General features: G+C 34.7%; 1 pseudogene; it reads left to right on the top strand.

The window, feature by feature from the left end:
- Positions 1–8,637: 8,637 nt before the first annotated feature.
- On the top strand, positions 8,638–9,447 carry LOC143640280 (uncharacterized; annotated as a pseudogene).
- The last annotated feature ends 3,758 nt before the right edge of the window (positions 9,448–13,205 follow it).

Below are 13,205 nucleotides of genomic sequence, written 5' to 3'. Positions count from 1 at the left end.
CACCCTACCTGCCTACAGTCACCACCCAGCTGATCCCTATCAGGAGATTCTAAACTTCCTTGCTCTGTCTCACACATGACTTTTGGGGGACACCTAACATCTAAACCATAACAGGCAATTACATTGTAAACCAGGATTATAAAATTTTCTATTATATAAAATACATTTTTCATTTATGCTTTTATTTGAATCATAAGAGGAAAAGATAAATTGTCTTTATATTATCTGGTTAGCAACTGATTCATCTTTATCATCTTCAAATTAAGTTTCATAGATTCTATGATTCTTATTTCATGACTAATACATTTTATGGCAAGTTGCTTTTTTTTTTTTAAACAGACATAAACAAACATTTATTTCTCACAATTCTATGGGCTGGGAAGTCCAAGATTGGACAAATTGTTTTGAGGAAGGCAGAATGGTAATCAAACTAAATTTTCTTTGAGTAGCTGATTAATTTGCTTGGAAAGCCAAATTCTTATGTAGTTTTACACTGTTAGCATGTATGTTTTAAATGCTGCATTTACAATTCAGAATGTAACCATATCCTTTCCATATAGGTCCTGATTAAATGATTTAAACTACCTCTCCTCAAATTAAATATGATCATGTTCCAGGTCAGCTTAAAACCCACTGTGATCTCATCACTGTTTATAGAAGAAATTAGTACAGGCTTCCTGGCATGGCCTCTGTGCTCTTTCATAATCTCATCCTAACCCATTTCTGGTTTAGTCCCCGTAAATTCTATCATTCATGTTTGATAGCCACCCTGCACTTCTTCCAATTCCCTGCCGGTGTTAGATCCTTCAAAGAGGAGTCTTCCTGTTTATTCTCATGTCCATTTTATTTTCCTAGTCCAAGGATCTATTTTTTTCTCAAACTATATTGTGACAGTAGTTCCAAATTGTTCCATATATGTTTTGAAATTAGTGTTGTAGAGTACAACTGGGGCAAATATTTCAAAATAAAATTCTAAAATTGGGTTTCACAATACTTCAAGAAATTTGTATAACTCACAAGAAAAAGACCCAAAAAAGATATTGGCATAATGTGACCTGTTCTACCCTCCAACTTCACATCTATGGATTCATTATCTATTTTCAGCCACCATCCTCTAAGGGTTCCTTTTTCATTTCCTTGAAAATATCATGCTTCCTCAGGTCATAGTGTTTCCTTTAAATTGAATATTTTTCTGGAATACCTCCTTTTATTTGTTTAACCACATTTTATGTTTCAAATATTAACTTAGAAATTAGGACTATTTAGTTTGCATTTCTTCTTGAAAACCAGAGAATTGAAAGAGGATCACTGTTCCTTAACACAAACAAACAAACAAAAATATTCCACGTTCATGATTTTTCTTTAGCTGGAGTACTGAAGCAATGATACAAACCATACCCCAAAATCTATGGAGAAGCCTGTAAGGGGAAAAGGAGATGTGAACATGTTCTCACCCAGGATCCTGCAGCAAGGCATGGGTGAGGATATGGCTGGAGTTGCTAACAAATTGGTAGAGATGACTGTGCCCTAACTAACATATTTAGAGAACTTTGGTGCTGAATAGAGGGAGTTTATGCCTATTTGCAGATTTTTCTATGTGGATCTTATATGATATAGAAAGATTGGCTGAAGTTATATTTTTTTTAAAAAAAAAAAAAGGTTGTCTAATGTTGTAGGCTTGAAAAGGGCGATCACAGTGATGTCAGGAGCCCATTCTGACACTCTGACCCTATTCCCCTTTCCCACAAAACATATTGAAAAAGAAGACTCACATGCCATGTTCCTAAAACATTAGTGATGGCTGGTGAGAGAAATTCTTTACAAGTGGTAGAAATATAGGCTGGGCCCTAACTGCAGTTGTAATACCAGTGGAGACACTGAGAAGTCCAGAGCTAAACCAGTGCCCCCTGCAGAGACACAGTGTTTGCCTATGATTGAGGCTTAATAAGAATAATGGGGAATGTTCCCCACAGACTCTGCCACCAGACTAAAAGCTAATTACTACCAGGTAGCAGAGTAAAACTTTTAGAAAAGAACCAGGAGAAGAATAAGACTCTACGGGGCCAAGGGAGGGGGACAAGTCTTTAAGGCACATTGCAAAGAGAAGATATAAAGTTGAGAGTTTAGCAGAAATAATAAAATCATATTAAGAAACCCTTCTCAATCCTAAATACTGATAATCACTACAGGAATTTGATAACCAGGGTGCTCTAAAGTTAACAATAACAACAAAAGAAATGGAATTAAGTGCAACTCCTGACTCTAGCATGAGAGGCATGCCAATTATTTTTAACTCACCCCCAAATGAGACACTTTAACTATGTCTTTATTGTCTCACATAAGGTGTCTGCTTCTTTCAACCAAACATTACAAGGTTTATGAAAAAGCAAGGAATAGAAAGAAAAACCTGCCAAACGACAAAAAATAATTGAAAGAGACAGGCAGATATTTGACACTGACACTGGAAGCTTCTGAATAGAATTTCAAAATATGTATAATAAACACAAGAAAGGCCTTCATGAAGAATGTGGACATAATATGGGATCAGATGGGTCATTTTAGCATTGATATGGAGTATTTTAGACGGAAACATACAAAAATACCACATTATCACTATAGCAAAGATAAGGAGTGTCTTCAATGTATTTTTTTAGTAAATTTGATTCATTTAGCAAATATGACTTAATAAATATGATTCATTATGTCAAAGACAGGCCAAAACAAAATATGAGAACACAGAACAGAGTTCTAATGGTAATGGAACAATGTCAAATGTTCTAACAAACTTTTCAAATCTCAGAAGAGAGAGAGCAGGGAGAAGAAATGTTTGGGAAAATAAGGGACACAGATTTTCTTTAATTAATGATACACATTAACTACTGTTAGCCACATGTGTGTATATAGACACAGACACACACACACACACACCCCTAGGCGTATCATATTTAAATTGCTGAAAATAAATACAAATGATAGGAAATAAACAATGAAAAGTATTAAATTCTTTTTTCTTATGCTTGTTATTAAATAACTCTAATGCAAAATAGTGATATATATCACAGGGATGTATGAACACAAATAAGGTACATTTAAAGCTCATGTGAAATTAAATGTCTGAGCACAATGGAACAATGCATGGAAGGAACAAATTGATATATTATGTTGTAGGCAGTTTATTAAAAACATCAAAAAGAATAACATTACCCTAAGTAGAAATTAAATTATTTAAAATGTCTTTTAAAAGCTAGGGATGACATGAACTTTTTGAAATTTAAACATAATAACTCAGTAGTGGAATATTCAGTAAGTTCAGAAGAAGGAGTTAATTCTGTGTTACATACACTTATTTTACTTTATGTGCTTATTTCAGCTCATAGTAATGATTTTAGGAAATGGCTTATTTGTAAATGTCATTCTCCACAAATTATAAATGCCATGAGGACTGAGGACACAGATGGTTGTACATCAGATTGCATCCCCACAGACTAGACTGTACAATAGACTTGATAAATATTTGTTGAATAAACAAATAAAATCTACCTGACTTTGCAAGCAATTTTCTTTGTCACCGATGCCCTTAGTCCTTTTTATTAGCTGAAAATGAGTTCCCAGGTTTTTAAGACACGTTACCTATTTCCTTCACAACTAGTTTATACAATCTCTTTATTTAGTATTCACTGCATATAGTTTGCTAGGTCTGCCATATCAAAGTAAAATAGATCAGGTGGCTCAAATAGTAGAAATTTGTTTTCTCACAGTTCTGAAGATTGGAAGTCTAATATTAAGGTGTTGGTAGCTTTGGTTTTTCTTCAGGCTTCCTCCTTTGGCTTACTGATAGCTGTCTTCTCCCTTTGTCTTCACGTGGTCTTCCCCTTATTCAAGAGGATCTCCCTGTGTATTCAAATGTACTCTTTTTATAAGAAGACCAATCTAACTGGATTAGGACCCACTACGATGACCTCATTTTATTGTAATTAGTGCTTTAAAGGTCCTACCTCTAAATACAGTCATATTCTAAGGTACTTGAGGTTAGGGTTCCAACTTATGAATTTTGAAGAAAAGTAATTTAATCCTTAATACTTACTTTCTGTCTGTGACTGTGAAGCAATAGTAGGGTGTAGACAGGTCCAATTATGACCAAGAAATGGTGCCTGACTTAAAGGAATGCAACATAGTTTGTTGATAATTGAATAATCCAATATTCGCAATGCAAAAAAAATTGTGTCAATTGGGACTGGGGATGTGGCTCAAGTGGTAGAGCACTCGCTTAGCATGCTTGGGGCACTGAGTTTGATTCTCAGCACCACATAAAAATAAAATAAAGATATTGTGTCCACCTAAAACTAAAAAAATAAATATTTTTAAAAATTCATGTCAATAGAGTTAAAGGCTTTTGATGACTTCTAGAATGAATGGATATGTAAAACAATTGGAAATTTTTACTTATTGCAGACATATCATTTAATGTTTTGATTTTGTTGAGGATTTTAGCAACAGATATTGCTTCATTTAAAAAAATATTTGTAAAATAAATACAAATGGCATTTGTAAAATTAAGTACATAATATGGTTTTCATGTGCTCATTTGGCATGTTTGGTGTAATTTGTAATTACTATGTACACAAGTATACTATCTAGAAGCAGCTGAGATCTGGTGTAATTACCCATTAACTATAATTATTATGATAAAATTAACTACAAAAAAAAAGAGTCACAGAGGCATAAGTATTCCTTGTCATCATAAGCTAAGGATTCAAACATATCTATGGAAAATTAGTGTTGTTATGGATTTCAAAGTACATTAGAGCTTATGTTTCCTTTGGTATTGTGAAGAATAATACGACATGCTCTCTTGGACCATTAATGAGGATGTTTTCCTTCCACCCAGCTTCCCCGTTCCTAAGGTACATGGACCATGATACAAGGGAGTCCTAGATTGCTAACACTTATGTTGCTCTAGCTGTACACAGTATTGAAAAGTGACATTAAGAAGTCTCAGACCTCCCGTTCTGTAAATTGTTTCTTAATTCTGTTGATTTCTTCCTTTGCTATGCAGAAGCTTCTAAGTTTGATATAATCCCACTTGTGTATTTTCACTCTGGTTTCCTATGCCTTTGGGGTCCTATCTAAAATTTGTTGCCTACACCAATTCTTAAAAGAAGTGTTTCTTCTTTTTTTCTTGTAGTAATTTTACCATTTCAGGATTAACATCTAGGTCTTGATCCATTTGAGTTGATTTTTGTTTACAGTAAGAAGAGGGATCTAGTTTCTTTCTTCTCCATATGTTCATTCATTTATGTTAGCACCCTTTATTGAAGAAACTATCTTTTCTCTACTGCATATTCTTTGGTGCCTGAGGATAAGTACCAGTTAAAACAATATGATATGTCTAAAAATGACTAAGAGTACAAAATATCCAACACATATAAATTATTAATGATTGAAGAGTTGTAAATGTTTGTTAGCTTTATTTGATAATTACATAATATAATATGATGTATTAAATTACTAATAAAGTATTCCCATAAAGATGTACAAATATATATCATTTAAAAAAGAAGTCTAAGATGTAAGGGTGACTCAGAGAGACTAAAAAAAAAATAAAGTGAAGTCTAAAATTTAAAAATTGAAAGAATGAGATATGCTCAAAATATTTGGAAAAAAAACTTGATGGAACTTCAAGAAGCACACAAATATTCATGGAATTAAATCTATAATTTAATATAACATGTTTAAATAGAACTAGAGAGATAATAAGGATAGATATACTGATAAAGGAACTGAGGAACCAGGAAGTGTGTGTGTGAGAGGTTATCACAAAGATAAATAAGAGAGGGAAAATGATGAGAAAGAAAGAAAGATAATAGATATGAAGAAAAATAATTACATAGATATGCATAACAGAAAATTTAAGAGAGGAAGATGGTAAGGGAGGCAAAAAGATAATATTAATAGAAATTGCAGTCAAAAGTGATAGGATAATTTGTTACTTTAATGCAAAAAATATTTGGAACCATGTCTTATACATAACATTAATTCTCATCGTACGAAAAATTGTAACGAGAAAAAAACAAACTTTAAGATATTTAGAAGAATATTTATATAGGACTATATGTAAGACTTCTTGTTGGAAAAGATTTCTTTACAGAAATAACTTTTAAATAAGACTATAAAGCACTGTAGACAAAGAAAATGATTGTCAAAATCTACAACATTAAAAATTAAAAACATTGATTCAGCAAAGACTATTTTAAGTATTTGAAAAATAAATCATAGCTTATAAAATATTTGCACATAAATACACAAAAACAATAGAAGACTGTTATGCAAAATATATAAAGAATTTCCACAAATCGATTTAAAATAAACTAATGAAATATTTAATGGAAAAACTGGGCAAGATGTAAAAAAAATTTTTGAAGGAGAAACATAAATGAACCAGAAATATATGATAAAATGCATATAATATTAAGTAATAACTTTAAGACCTCTGAACTATTTAATTTTAGAGCACTTTTACTCTTTTTACATAATTCATCATTATTTCATTTCTTCCTTTGATATATTCAGCCTAGTCTGCTCCTGACAAGAGTACATAACCATAGAACACACATTCAATGGTCGTACACAGTTGATCATCTTCTACTTGTTTCTCATATTCATTCACAGGAGGATTCAATGGAACCTATAAAACCCTATTTCTTTTAAAAAAATATATGTAGTGAATAGTATGCACTACAAAATTTGACAATAAGAGGACCATTTGGCAGTGAGAGAGGAAGGTACTCTTTTTATCATTTGATTGCTATCTTTATCATTGAAACTGATCAGAATAAATTAATAGCAACACTGATACTAAGAAGATATTGAAACAAACAAGGGGGGAAGATAAATGTAGTACTGTAATTTTATATGGCCAAATTCTGCTTACCAAAACTGTACAAGTTCAAATGTGTCAAAAGGTTACATTGTAATTAGTATTCCTATCTGTTCCTCACAACTCTTTAGCAGCATCTGCTTGTTTTAACAGTTGTATTTGTAATGCAGTCTGTGCCATGACAGACACTAACCAAAGTAAATCAGCAAAATGATTCTCTCTTCTTTTCCAACCTCAGGCTCTGGGCAATCAAAGAAACTATGAACATCTGTCTGGAATCTGATTGCCATGTTCACTGATTCAGTGCACCCAAATAAGCAACAATTAGTCTGTTCAGCCTGTGTCAAAAAACCCGTCAAGTTAATTCAAATTAAGACAGAATAAATTGAATCCAGTTGGCGTTATGCATATTTGTATGCAAAATTTAAACAAGCATCAACTGTGCTATATTATCTTCTATTTAAAAGCAAAATAAGAAAATATTTTTACATAATTCCAGAAATAATTATTACTCATCATTATTGTACTTACATCATTGTCCAGATATATTTCTTTGGGGCTGAAATTTTTTTTTCTAGTAAAATTAAGTGGACTTTTGTAGTACACTAGTTTTAAATAATGTAATTTTTCTTACACTCATTTATCTCATTTCCATTACTTAGCTAGAGGTACACAAACAGATTTCAGACCTTGAGATATGTGAATGCCCATCAATTATACTTTCAAAGATGAATTCTTTTCAAGTTAACATCTGGCATTTATTTCTTAAGTTTTCTACAATATGTGAATGACTTAAGTGATCAGGTGACAGATGTCCATCCCATTTATTGGAGAGCAATTTGTGCCTTTAAACTAAATTAGAGAATCTGAGTATTCAGAGAATTAGTGATACTCTTAGGAATATGACAGGATTTCAAAGAAGCTAGAATTATTACAATGGCATTAGTTATCTTCTGTCCCATTTTCAACTCCCATAATTAAATGATGCCCAGTGTTCCATCTCTATTGAAGTTTGTTTGAAGTTACATAGAAAGTCACTAAACATACTATATACATCATCAAGTTTCAAAGAAGCTCCATAGTGATCTCTGTCTTTAAGTAGCACACCAGGTGAGACATAACTGAGGGGGAAAAATAGAAAATCACTTCACCAAGCTCTTAACTGTTTACTCTTAATGAGTCACAGTCTCCCACTTAGGATACTTCATCAGTGGAAGAAGGAGAAGGAGAATCTGAGAATCTGTGATTCTGACTGAACTTGGAAATAGAAACACTAAGAAAAGAAAACGGAAAAATAAAACCATCAATAGTTTAGGAAATACAAACCAATATGACCTCTACTATAGTAGAGACGAAATTTGAAATGACCACTGTCAAATATCTATCAGGATGTTGGCAGAATTGGGGGTGTGTGAATATTTGCCCGAATGTTAGAGCAGGATAGACTCTGGTAGGTCTCCACTTTATAAGAGCAGGAGAATTTGGTCTAACACAGCCTTAGAGGCACTTCTCTCCTTCCCTTCATCAAACCTGAATAAACACTAGGTGGCTGGATAAACATTGGGTTGGCAAATGGCACTGCCTGACAATTGTACTAAGTCATGTCTATGTAAATAAAGATTGATATTAATATTAATTGCACTTAAATATGATTATGTTAATTGTATAGTATATAATAAATACACTGTTGATTTTTATTTTATATGCATAATTTATTACACATACATTTTTGCTATGGATTGTAGCTGCTATTTTCAGGGATGAAACTCAAGTGGAGGAGAGGCAGGTGTCAGAGATTAAGAATCAGGGGAAGATGGCTGGAGTGGGGAGGGGGCACTGTGGCTGGTTTCACCACCATTGACAAAGTGAAGTGCAAGATCCAGGAAGATGATGCAGAGGAGTTTAGTGCCTCCAGGGGGAAGTGAAAGGGGAAAGGTAGGCCTGGGAAACACCTGAGGTGACCTCCTTGAACCATCGGATCCTACTGGTTGAAGAGGAGCTGGCTACTGCCCTGAAAAAGAAGGAGGAGGAGGAGAAGAGGAAGCTGCTGATGAGAGTCAGAGAGATATGAAGATTATTGAAAACCAGACTCTAAGACACTAAATAAAGATGGAACTCCAGGAAATCCAACTCAAAGAAGCTGAGCACATGGCAAATGAAGCAGATAGGAATTATGCAAAGTGTGACTCATAATTTTTTGATTATTAGAGGAGATTTGGAGTGCAAAGAGGAATGAGCTTTTCTGGCAGAATCTGGCTGATGAGAGGTGGATGAACAGATGGATGAGGACCTGAACCGTCTGGGTGTTTCTGAAGAGAAGTACTCTGAAAAAGAAGACTAATATGACAGAGATAAAGGTTCTTACTGCTAAACTCAAGGCAGAAACCCATACTGAGTTTGCTGAGAGACAGGTGGCTAAACGGGAAAAGACAACTCATGACTTGGAAGATAAGCTGTAATGCACTGTAGAGAAGCATCTCTATACACAAAGGATGCTGGATCAGACTCTGTTTGACCTGAATGGGATGCAGAGCTCCCCAGACCTGTCCTGCTGCTGCTCCTTCCTCTGACCCTGATTCACCTGAGGCCAACCAGCCGGAAGGTCACCTTGAAACTAAGGGCTGATTTTTGATTGGAAGGCTGCTTTCTCTTTTTGACACCTCCTCTGCACCCGCCCCTCCTTGTATTTTTCACCAAAATGCCTCTGTATTTCCCCCAAGTTCCAGGTTTTTTTTTTTAAACACTTCAAATAATTTACAGCTCTGACTCAGCAATCTATTTCCCTTCTTGCTTTTGGAAGGTAACTTTTCAGTCTAATCCATATTGCCCTCTGCAGAGAGGAAGGAAAGGGGTATAGGCTTACCCTACTGAAAGCAAAACAGAGCCCAGAGAAAAGTCGGCTAAGGTAAACCTCATTGATCTGTACAAAGTAGCAGCCAAACCAGAGGAAACCATAAAAGTGATTGTAAGAGGAGTTTGCCAAAAAGCAAAACCAGTGCTACTTAGGTGGTGTGTGTGTGTGTGTGTGTGTGTGTGTGTGTGTGTGTGTGTGTGTTTAGCTTTAAGATATCTTTGTATAACTTTTTATTTTTTTTCATCAAAAGTGAACAAATGAAGATGGTAAGATCTTTGAGACTTTTTGTTTTTTGTCTTGCTGGGGATTGAACCTAGGGCCTCATCCATACTTGGCTAGCCTCCTACCACTGAGGCCTATCCTCAGCCCTTGGACCCAAGTGTTTGCCCCATCTCAACCTCCTTCACAGAATGAAGTCATAGAACTCTTAATCTTGAATTGACCACATTATTGCTCTCCTGTCTTCTTGAAAGTAGGAAAATTGTTTTTACCACTGATTTAGCCATATGAAATTCATCTCATTACCCTTTTCCGGGTCTGAAGCTGCTGTCTCTAAAAGGGCTGTCTCATTGTGGTTTGTTTTAGTCAGTGCTGGAACGTTTTTGGAGAGTTTATGTACCAAATGTTTAAAATTTTGTTATTTTGAAACTAGACTTCTTCGGGGATGGGACACCTGATTACTTCATCTACAATCTGGACTGGTAATGTGCTGATCTTTCAAAGTTTCTTTCCTTACCCAATCCCCATTATTAGGTAAGGGTGGTTCTATGAAGTCTGTTAATTATGAATACTGCAGCTTATTGAACTAAAATATTATGGTCTCTTTGGAGCCCGTTAGGAGATAGAGAAACCAACAGTGCAACACTGTTTTAATACTGTATATTATTTTAACAGGTGACTTTTTAAAATAAAGAACCTGTCCCGCAAATAAAAAAGAAATAAAGAGAAATATAGTATAAGAAACAATAATCAACATAAAGCTCAAAAGGTTAAAAAATGCTGACAGAGACTTTCTGCTAGAAATTGATAATGACGGTGTTCTTGGGAATATGTCCAGTAGCTATTCCCTGGAGAAGAAATTTCTGTCTTTAAAGAGGCCCGATGAAGTGGATGAGATGTTTGGTCAAAATGGAATAGGGAAAACATTTCCTTTATGTAAAGTTTTCTGACACTGCTTTTGTGTACATGTGTGCATGTGTGTAGGTATACATACACATGCACGCACACACATACACATCATTGGATGTATATGTGAAGCCTTAAACATAAAATGATTAAAATCTAGTTTACCAAAATGTGTTAAATACTCAGATTTAGGCCCAAAGTTCTAGAGTCATTTCCTATTTTCAAGTCACATTGATCTCATCTTCTATTTTTTTCCTTTTTTTTAATTGGTACATTATAGATGCACATAAAAAGTCTGTGGAATGTCATGAACTCACTCATGTAGAAGGTGTTAAAATTCTCAGGCAAGAATCATATAATATAGTAATTTGCCTTAAAATTACGTTGATTTGAGCAATTTCAGTGCTTGGCAGGTATGAGAATGGGCACACATAGTTGTTTTAGTCAGCTTCCGCACAACTATGACCAAAACACCTGATGAGAACAAATTTAGGAGGAAAAATTTATTTTGAGTCTCAGAATTTCAGAGATTTCAGTTCACAGATAGCCAACCACATTCCTCATGGCTCAAGGTGAGGCAGAGAACATCATGGCACAATAGTGTGGCAGAGGAAAGCAGGTCAGGACATGGCCACCAAGAAGCATGGAGACAGCTTCTCTCTTCAGGGACAAAATATAAACCCCAGAGGCACACCACAAATGCCCCACCTCCTCTGGCCACACCCTATCTTCCTACAGTTACCACCCAGTTAATCCCTATCAGAGGATTAATTCACTGATGGGGTTAAGGTTCTCTTAAGCCAATCCCTTTAAACTTTCTTGCATTATTTCATACATGAACTTTTGAGAGACCCCCAATATCTTAATCATAACAATAGTTCTAATTTAGGTGAGGTTCACTTTGCTCAGGTACTGTTTTGATCCTCAGGAGTTAGATCCAGGAACCAGAAGATTCTTTTGAAAGAAACTATGCCAAAACAGAGACCCAACTCCAATGATGGGGAATGGGTCAGGTGTGAGCATTCCTTAGCTATCTCAGAGTCTGCCGAGAATTGAGTCTGCTCATCAGTAATTCCTTCAAACAAGTATCTAGAGAATACTTGTCCTGATGTTCCACATTCACACTTGCTGCCTCAGAAATATTGAGGAGTTTTGGAGGTACTGTACTAAGAAAAAGGAATCAGATGGGAGGAAGCAAACTTATATAGACTGCTTCTTATTTTGCTATGTTGCATTTGAAACACTCAGGGCCAGAGTCACAGAAGCTCTTCAGTGAGCATTCCTGTGAACCACAAAGAGAAAGAACACCTGAGATATTTATGCTTGCCCCATCTGAACTCTGGCAAACAGAACCATTCTGAAACACCTCGTCTCCACGAGGTAGTCAGAAATACTAAGATTATTACATCTCCTCTCATCTGTAAACCTGGCTGAATTTGCTATTCCATTGAGCTTTTCTGGGAACTCAGGGTGCATGAGTATAAATAAGTTAAAAGTCATCTATTTTATCTAAATTGAATATTTTAAAGTGAACCATGAGCATACTTACTCTCTTTAAAATCTTTTGTCCCTCTTTTAGTCATTGTTGTATCTGTGAGATATTCCTATTTCTAGATTTACTTCTCATTTGATTCTAAAAACAATAATCACACACATATATGCATACCATTATAGCAATATTATATATATACATACTAATATAGAGATAGTTTGTCCAACATTTTAAGTCTTCTGAGCTTTGTAAATATATGTTCAAAAATATTAGCTATTTTTGCAACCAAAATATTGTTAGCAGCTACTGTGACACTCTTGACAAAAAACAATATGGTAAAAGAATTTGAACAACACTGTATCAAACTTAGAGTTTTCTGTCATAGCCTAAGAATCTTTCCCTAGATGTAGACATCCTAGAAACACTTTTACAACCTTATTTTTAATAAACTGTAAACTATATATTTGTATTTTTTTTTATTTTGACCACTTGAAATCAGAAAACCTATCTGTGGGAAATACTTGTGTGGCCTGAGAAAGACTACTCCCCTTGCCCATTAATAATAGCCCTTATGTTCCATCAGGGACTCATTCTTCATTACTTGTGGCATTAGGGACTGTCAATCCAGCTCTTTCTCCAACCATTCCCTATAATCCAAGGTGTACCAATTCTGCTCTTCCAGGATTATGACTTATTTTAATTTTCAAAACTAACTTCAACTTATGAAAATGATACAGAAAAATCATGAAATCTCTTCATCCAGATTTACAAGGGAAGCACATTCCTTGTTTTATCATTTATCCTCTACCTCTCCATAGATACTTACTTTCATTGCAGTATGTTGTGAACATGTTTAT

This window comes from Callospermophilus lateralis, unplaced genomic scaffold, assembly GCF_048772815.1.
Source record: "Callospermophilus lateralis isolate mCalLat2 unplaced genomic scaffold, mCalLat2.hap1 Scaffold_161, whole genome shotgun sequence".
NCBI lineage: Eukaryota > Metazoa > Chordata > Mammalia > Rodentia > Sciuridae > Callospermophilus > Callospermophilus lateralis.
The sequence above is the reverse complement of the archived record's forward strand: the minus strand, read 5'-3'. Positions and strand labels throughout refer to the sequence as shown.